Here is a 10,220-nt window from a genome sequence, read left to right on the forward strand (position 1 = left end):
ATACGATAAGGGTCTGTGCCATAGACTTCAATAGTGATTAAAGGGAACATCTACCCCTGATAGAGTTCGCTTACAATAACATTTATCGCAACAGTATTCAAATGACTCAATATGAAGCCCTTTACGGATAGAAGTGTCGATCACCACTGTACTGAGATAAAATAGAGGAGACAACCATAACTCGGCCAGAACTCTTCCAAGCGATAATGGAAAAAATAGTCATTATCAAATATAGACTAAAGCTGCACAAGACCGACAAAAAATTAGTATGATCTTAAAAAGAGACCAGTGGAAGACCTTATACAAAGGTCTCACCAATGAAAGGAATTGCTAGATTCAGTAAAGATAGAAAAGTGAATCATTGATATGTAGGACCATTCAAAATTCTGGACAGGTTGGCACATTAGCTTACAGAACAACATTATGACAATGTCTTCCACGTGTCCAGCTAAAGAAATACATCCAGAGCCTAAACCATGTTGTGGAAATTGAACTGCTCATGATCAAAGGTAAGCTAGGTAGGATTGTGGACACCAAGGACCAAGTACAGAGACGACGTACCATTCCTTACATCAAGGTGCAATGTTCCAACCACACAGAACGTGAAGCTATTTGGGAGTTTGAAGAGAAAATGCGCATACAATATCCCAACCTATTTGAAGAACCAGTCAACTCAAGTTTCGAGAACGAAACCTCCAATAAAGAGGAAGGGATGTGAGAACCCAAAATTTTTGGAGTGTAATTTTTTTAATATAGACATGTATAAGAATTTATTTTCGAGTTATGGTATAATCGTAAAAATAATAAATTCGAAAATATTAAATAATACATGGTATTTGAAATTCAATCCAATAAATACATGGAATTCGAAATCCAGTACATGCAATACATTTATTTTGAAATTAAGGCTGAGATATCCATCAAATTTGGAAGAAAAAAATTACATACAAGGAAGTTTTTCTCAACAAGGAAGAATCTCGAAATTATGAAAGAAGCATCTCAATATTTATGAAATAAATATCTCGAAATTTATGGATGGAGCATATATGTTAGGATCGATTATGGGGATAATCGTTGAGCTACAATAGATCGGTTCTTGAAATATTAAACACCGATGAATTAAATTGAGTTTGGTTTTAAACCAAGCGGAAATCACTCGAAATAATCCTTCGTAGAACCCGATTAAACATTTTGTAAAGCATTTAAAATATATGCAAGTTGAATGAGTAAAAATATTTTGGTTGAAGCATTTTATCAAACACTTTGTTTGCAATATTTTGGTATTTGAAGAACACATAAAATGCTTCAACAATACATCTTCAAAACGGTAAAAATAATAAGTAAATGCAATAAATAAATATACACGAATTTGTTTATGGATGTTTGAAAACTTCAAATGCTCCTACGTCACCCTTTCTTCCTGTTGGGAAAGATTCACTAGAAGACTTTGATTTATTCAACTCTTTGTACAAACCCACTCAGCTTAGGACTTACACTACTGCCTAACTGAACTCCTAGCACTCAAGATTGTAGGCAGCACTTCACAATTAGCATATTGTTTAATGTCTCATATGGAAAAACTACATACACAAGTTTATTGTCTTTGCGCAAGACTCACTCAACTAATTTTTGAAGTTCAACTCTCTTGTATATGTGTGAGTGATTGTGTGTGAGAAATTTATCCTTTACAGTGTACATCTCAAATGTATACTCACACAAGGGCTTGTGCTCTCAACTAGCTGATTTTTGCATGCTAACTGCCCATGCTTTGAATCCTCTTCAAAAGCTCTTGTTTGATCTTCAAGATGTTGTATTTATAAGTCTCAACAATGATATATACGTTAGACATAAGAATATGACCATTTGGAAAGATTCTGTATTGTTTCTGAAATTACAACGGTCAAATTCGTCTTGCTGGACATTTTCTCGAGTGGTCAACTTTGGTCAATTGTTCAACTGGTATGGTTCAGTTTCAGCTGGTTCAGTTCAACTGGTCTGGTTCGGTTCAGTTCAGCTGGTCTGGTTCAGTTGGTCAGCAGCTGGTCTGGTTCAGTTCTTAAGCTTCGATTCAGACTTTGAATTCTGAAGATGATTTGTAGATCATTGTCTTATATTTTCAAAGCATACTGAATCGCTTCATTTCAATAATCGAGCTAAGAGATATGACCAAAATACCGCAACTGTACATACCAAACTGATTGCTGTTTTCGTGCAATCAGTTCGGTAATTCAGCGATCAGTTAGACCTTGATAACATCCGAATTTGCCCAACTGACGTGAAATACGACTTGTTTCAAATTGAGTTTTGTGATCATTCAAATTAACGGATTGCCATTTCAATCATCCAGCTAAGGGATATCATCAAAATACCGAAACTTGCCAGAAATTCAGTTTGTGCAGAATTCAGTTTCAGTTTGCTTCTTGTGTTAATAACTTCACACTTGAGTAAATATATTAGAAACACAATAACAAGTTTTGTTAACATCAAAATCAAGATTGCGAACATGAAATATTCTAACAATCTCCCATTTTTTGATGATCACAAAACTTGGATAAACAATCGATTCAACTAACCTATTTCTCTCCTTTTTGTGTGAATCAAATAGTCATATTTTCAAAACATTTTAACAAAATTTTCTCCCCCTCAATATTTAAAAAAAATATCTCCATTAAATTATAAGGAGTTCTCCCCCTATATTTTTGAAAGTTTGAAATTCATAAAACTAGAAGAGTGACTTACCAATTTTCTCCATGGTTCATTTTCTGCTACAGCGCATATGCTCTGCCTTCAACGAACAAACTGCATTTTCTCGAGCATAAATAGGCTGTAAATTTTATACCGCTGTAAACCTCTATGAGTCTAGTTTGCAACGCAAAAAGCGGTTCATCATTTGGACAATCGAGCAAGGAGATAAGTTATTTTTCCTACTGTCGCTGCAAGCTGCTCGAAAATTCAATTTTGCATATATACATTTAAAAAATCGGAAATTTTCGAATTTTAAACAATAAAATTAGTTTCAATGTTCTTTCAAGAACAACCCGCTCTGATACCACATGTTAAGATCGATTAGGGGGTAATCGTTTAGCTACAATAGCTCGGTTCTTGAAATATTGAACACCGATAAATTAAATCAAATTTGGTTTTAAACCAAGCGGAAATCACTCGAAATAATCCTTTGTAGAAACCGATTAAATATTTTGTAAAGCGTTTAAAATATATACAAGTTGAATGAGTAAAAATATTTTGTTGAAGCATTTTATCAAACACTTTGTTTGCAATATTTTGGTATTTGAAGAACACATAAAATGCTTCAACAATACATCTTCAAAACAGTGGAAATAATAAGTAAATGCAATAAATAAATAGACACGAATTTGTTTATGGATGTTCGAAGACTTCAAATGCTCTTACGTCACCCCTTCTTCCCCTTGGGGAGGATTCATCAGAAGACTTTGATTTATACAACTCTTTGTACGAACACACTCAGCTTAGGACTTACACTATTGCCTAACTAAACTCATAGCACTCAAGATTGTAGGCAGCACCTCACAATCAGCATATTGTTTAATGTCTCATATGCAAAGAGTACATACACAAGTTTATTGTCTTTGTGCAAGACTCACACAATTAATCTTTGAAGTTCAATTCTCTTGTATATGTGTGAGTGATTGTGTGTGAGGAATTTATCCTTTACAGTGTACATATCAAATGTATACTCACACAAGAGCTTATGCTCTCAACTAGCTGATTTTTGCATGCTAATTGCCCATGCTTTGAATCCTCTTCAAAAGCTCTTGTTTGATCTTCAAGATGTTGTATTTATAAGTCCCAACAATGATATATACGTTAGACACAAGAATATGACCGTTTGGAAAGATTCTGTACTGTTTCTGAAATTGCAACGGTCAAATTCGCCATGCTGGACATTTTCCTGAGTGGTCAACTGTCACACCCTTACTCTATACTTAACATAATTACCATAATCAAAATAAGATTTGAATGATTTAACTATATTATGAAGCAATTCAAACGAGGGGCATCAATTTGACGGTTTATAAAAATTTTAGCATGATGTCCCTACATTTTTGTCTAAACCACAAACACAAGCAATACCATATACAACAACATCAACTATATTTTCATACACAACCATACGCCATATTGTTATACATATAGTCATAAACATTGTGAAACTTGTTCAAACCCTAACATAAAATCCATTGTAATACATATGCGGAAGCTATACAATAAGAAGGCATGGTTCTTGTCTAGGTAGGGCACGTCACAAGCATCCATTGGCGAACCGGCATCCTATGTCTCTCATTTACCTGATCCAGTAATACATCAATAAGTTGGCACTTATACGTATCAATATGCGTAGAAGGAACATACATATCAAGTCGTGATCAACAGTGAATCTTTAAATCATGTCATATAATAGCATATATTCATGTTCATTTTTGTACTTGAGCCTCATTAGTTTACCTGTATTACCGTGCTTGATTTATTATATAGCTACTACTGTGTTGAATGTCAGAGAGCAACCTTTGGCAACCCACGCTCCATGAACATATATTGGCCAATAGGTTTGGTGGACTTAAAAACCACCCATGATATCAACAAGCTCTATATCATGTAAAAATCAAACTTTCTCTTTTCATGTTCATGTTCATGTTCATAACATAGCACCCATCATCAAGATTCATGAGTATCTTACATATTTAATACATAACAATGGAATATGGTGCTATATTTTCATCAGTAAGATACTAACAATGTACATATAACAATAATCAATGGGAAGTATTTGAAATCATAATATTACTCATGTATTACTTCAAGAACATGCCAACTTACAGTCCAAGCGTACGAATACTTGTTTGAGACGATGTTTAACAGTCCTATGCTGTCAATAAACCAATAATTCAGTTACTATTTCTATACAAGGTGAAAGTTACCCCTATACATGTAGAACAATTAAAGGAGAAGAAAACTTACACCCTTGTAAGGTTCTTGTGATGGAGAACTAACTTTTAATTTCAAACTAATGAAAGGAAATGAAGAAGGGAGCTTTTGGAAGAAGTTTCCTTGGTTTCTCTCGAGTCTTGCTGAGAAAGGAATGAAGGAATGGTGAAAATGGCTCAAGGAAGTCGAAACTTATCTTTTTCTATGCAAGGCGGCGCTCAGGCGGTCATTTTCTACCGCTCGAGCGCGGAACATTCTGTCCAAAACCAAAAATCCAGAACCAGTGGCGCTCGGGCGGTCATTTCTTACCGCTCGGGCGCCGCTCTGCGCACAGCCACATCAAAGATCACTCCGGAAATGGCTCTTCCGTTCATAATCTGGAAAAGTGGTAAACATGAAAGTTGTTGCCTTATGTTCTGGCTTGAATCTCCTTGTAGTGCACAAAATCAGTACACGTAAATTTCATACATTTATTTAATTATTAAGGCATTTATTTAATTTTAAAATGAGTCTTAGTGGTGCATGGTTTATTTAAATGCATTATTTTAAATTATTCCTGTTTATGTGATGCGCGTTAAAATGTTTTTCGAGTTTCATGTTCCAGGCGATTATTCGATGCGGGATTGAGGAAAAGACCGGTGACGATTTTTGGCAAAATTTTATTGCGGTATTTTATTTTAATTGGTGTTTGGGGCATTTTAAATAATTTACTTAGTTTAAACATTTTTAAATCTTAAATTATTTATTTAGTGATTTTATGATTTTAAAACTTTTATAGTTTAGTCATTGTCAATGTTATTTTTAATTAGGAGATTTGTAAAAGTTAGTGTGGATTAACTTTTATTTAACATTTTTAAATTATTAATTTAGTCATGTAATTCCCCTAATTAACCACTAAACTCACACACTCACACTTTTACACACACCTAACACACGCACACGCACTTACACGCCAACACACATATACACATTCACTTTCATTCTTCAGTTTTTATTTTGAGAGCAAAAATTTTAGGGTTCTATGAACCTTCAGCAGCCGCCCCTTCCCTTCGATTTTTCCAGCAAGTTTCGGTTATTTTTATTGCAAGAAAACAGTTCCACAAGCGTCCCGGATCAACCTCGCATCTTTTCCCGCTTCGGTGTCGTCGTTCGGTAACGTTAAAGATTTAAAGGCACGTATATTCTGTTTCTTTCTGCATCGATCATGTCATAGTATGCGTTGCAATGTATTTTGTATGAAAATCATGTGAATGTTGTGTAGAAGTTTGAGCAATTATGTTTAGATCACTTTTGAAACCGTTTTTGGATCTAAAATCACGTTTTTTATGCCTTTTTAAATACTGCGAATTTTATGTCGTGATTTTGAGAAACCTTTTAAAACAAAAATCGTAGAACTTTTTAATACCTTCTATTTGATATAAAATTCAAAAATTTTGGATAAAAATTGAGTGAGTTATGGCGTTTTTCGTGGGACTGCTCAAACTACGTTTTTCAAAAAATTATGTATTGATGTGTTCTTGAAGTTTTATTGTTGCAGGCTTCGTTGGGGATTGACGGGTGATCGCTACTGCGTATAGGTATATTGTTAATGATGTTGGGATGGTTATTGACGTTTCGTTTTGTGTCGTTAGGCACTTAGGAGAACGAGTAGTCGTAAAAACTATTTTGGTGTCAAAATTGGAGGTTATGGGTTTTATTACATTGCGTGTGGTGCGTCGTTTCTTTGGGATTGTTTGGGATGTTTTGTGGACTCGAGTTAGTGCCATGGTGTCCTAAGATGAGTCTCGAGGCGTTGTTCATTGTCTGTGTAATCGAGGTTGGAGAAAATCAGCTTCTAAGTCGCGGGGCCAGTGCCCTCGGCGCCCGAGCGGTAATATAGTACCGCCCGAGTGCCACTCCTTCTGTCCGAGGGTAGGCGTCCAGTATACCTGGCGCTCGAGCGGTAATATATTACCGTCCGAGCGCGGCTCCATCTGTAGGAAATGTTTGGTTTTCACTTAGTTGTAGGTTCAAATCGTGAGTTCATGTTTTTTTTATTGTTGGGAAATGTTTACACGTCATTTTAGAGTTTGTTTCGGGGTTTGATGTCATGGTTAGTACGATTAAACGAGATCAAGTCTCGGGTGATCTAGAATGTCATAAGCTACTTAGTCACTTTGGTGGTGAGCACAACTAATACGTCTAAGCTATGAAATATTAAGTGCGTGAATCATGTTAGTATGTGCAGCAGTGGCCCCAAAGCGAGCTCCAACGAATCCCTCAACGCCAAGTAAGTATGTTCGATGTGAAAAGAAAATATTTTCAAGTTTTTGAGGTATGCTAATTGTCTTGTGACCAAATTATGTATGGGGTTGGAAAGCGTTAAATCATGAATGAGGACCAACCCACCCCGTTAAATTATGAACGGGTTTAGATCGAGATTGGAAAGCCTTAAATTATGAATGTGGACCAATCAGCCCGTTAAATTATGAACGGGGATCTCATGTATGTGGCAGTGGATATGTCCCTGTCATCCCAGTATTGTGGTTAGTCTGATCAGGCGATTATGTTATGGGTCACTTGCTTTGAAACATGTCTCTACGCAAAATGATGAAGTTATGTATGTTCTAGTATGTTCAAATATGCAACCATGTTTAAGAAAAGTTTTATGTTGATGGCACGTCTATGTATGTATGTACGTATGTTCAAGGTTTGTTATGCAAGTTCCAGTTTCATGTATGTACTCCTTATTTTAAAGTTGCATGTGGTTTTATTATGTAGTACTTGCTACCTTCCAGTTTATACGTGTTGAGTCTTTAGACTCACTAGACTTGATCGATGCAGGTGATGAGTATGTTGAGTAGGCTAGAGGTGGGGACCAAGGAGCTGGCTTGGACTGAGTTGAAGGCTAGACCCGAGGACCGCCCAAGTTTTTAAGTTTTTATGAAATGTCGAATACTCTGATTTCATGCTACTGGATATGAAATTTCAAACAAATATTTTGTCAAACTTTATTTTGAAATCTTTTGTCCACTGTTGAGACGTACGGTTTTACGTTATCAAGTTTGAAGTTTGATTACTCTTTTAAGAAATTTTTAATTTTTCCGCAAATTTTAAGTAGAAAAAGTACGGTACGTTACACTCCTGGTTTCAGGTCATTTGGATATCTGAGTAAAATGTTATGCCCATTCTCCCAACATGTGTCAGTGAAGGAATGACGGTATACACGACATACTTTGGGGCGCTTTTGGCTTGTCTTCCACAATGATTTGGACAAAAGCCAAAAAATGAAAGTTGTAACATTATATCTTAGCTTTCTAATGGTTATGGCCTCACACAATTTGGATCAATATTCAAATCAATATGCTAAAACCCGTAAGAACTACCATATTTTCATCTCATTTCCTACTAACTTCATTACACTACTTCTACCTACACATCTTACTATCACTATTTTAACAATTATTCATTCTCAATACAACATGGAAAATATAAAAATCATGTTCAATCTCAATATTGATACCTCAATTATCACGTGAAATCTAATGAGGCAAATAACTACATAATAAACGACATAAACGCATTACTATCATTTGTACGAATAACCGGGCATTACATCAACTCTGGTCAACTGTTCAACTGGTTTAGTTCAACTGATCTGGTTCGGTTCAGTTCAACTGGTTCAGTTGGTCAACAGCTGGTTGGTCTGGTTCAGTTGATCAGCTACTGATTCAGTTCAGTTCACTTGGTCAGCAGCTGATTCAGTTCAGTTCAGTTGGTGTGCTGAAATTAGCCTAGCTGATTTAAGTTTGTGCAAAACCAGTAGCTTCATTGTCATTTATCAGCATCTTAAGCTTTGATTCAGACTTTGACTTTTGAAGATGATTTGTAGATTATTGTCTTATCTTTCCAACGCATACTAAATCACTTCATTTCAATAACAAAGCTGAGAGATATGACCAAAACATCGCAACTTCTTGTACCCAACTGATTGCTGTTTTCGTGCAATCAGTTTGGTAATTCAGCGATCAGTTAGACCTTGATAACATCCGAATTTGCCCAACTTACGTGAAATACGACTTGTTTCAAATTGAGTTTTCTGATAATTCAATTGGCGGATTGTCATTTCAATCATCCAGCTGAGAGATATCATCAAAACACCGAAGCTTGCCAGAAATTCAGTTTGTACAAAATTCAGTTTCAGTTTGTTTCTTGTGTTAATAACTTCACACTTGAGTAAATATGTTAGAAACACAATAACAAGTTTTGTTAACATCAAAATCAAGATTGCGAACATGAAATGTTCCAAAAATATCAAAATTTTGGAAGGAATATCAACCCAATTATGATAAGATTTTAACATCACCCCAATAAATACCACCATATACCATTCGAATTTTCACATCATTCAATCACTCCATATTTTCGAAAAAGTGCTCTCCAAGTACTGATGAATTTTTGAAATTTTACACTCCAAGTTCTGTCGAGTGTCGAAGCACTGCTGCAGTCCAGATCCAAAAAAAGGTTCAAAAATCCCATTGCATGGAATCCCTCCATGTTTTTTATTCCAGATCTGAGGTAAGTGGGCTTGTTTTAAAATATTTTGTGTATGAATTATTTTGTTTTTGAAAGTTTCGGTCGAGCACTGTTATTATGTTTCTACCCCTTTTTTATATGATTATCGTACGTTCTATGTTTTGCCACTGTAAGTATTCAATTGGATATGGGTGATACTCCCAAAACATGATAAGTATGGCCCTTACACGGTGAGATTATAACCGTTATATGGCCTCGTTCCCTTAGAAGATTAAAAATTAAAGACTGATATCAGTAAACCATAGAAAGTAAAAGAATCTCAGTGCCTTGGCCAAGTTATTATTATGTTTACACTTATGAATGATATATGATACGAAATATCTTATGCATGATATTCTGCTTTTTCAAAGATCATGTGTATTTGTTATGTATGTGCTCGAACGACCTTCACTTACTGAGTGACGACCATATGACTCACCACTTAGTCTACCCTCCCCAGATAAATCAGAAGAGGAAATCGAGGAAGAAGAGCAAGACCAGTTTTGGGGCTGGTAATAAGAAGAATTATTTTTCTCTTATTTAAGTGTTTTGTTTCCCATTGTAAACACTTCCATATATTTTTATCGTTTTAAGAATCTACGTTGTAAAGACAATTTTATGATCGATTATGAGTAATAAACTAGTTTTTGGTTTATACTGTACTACGAGTCTTGTTGTTTTCAATTGTGTGATTGTTAAAT

The sequence above is a fragment of the Primulina huaijiensis genome, chromosome 1 (genome assembly GCF_012295235.1).
Source record: "Primulina huaijiensis isolate GDHJ02 chromosome 1, ASM1229523v2, whole genome shotgun sequence".
Taxonomy (NCBI): domain Eukaryota; kingdom Viridiplantae; phylum Streptophyta; class Magnoliopsida; order Lamiales; family Gesneriaceae; genus Primulina; species Primulina huaijiensis.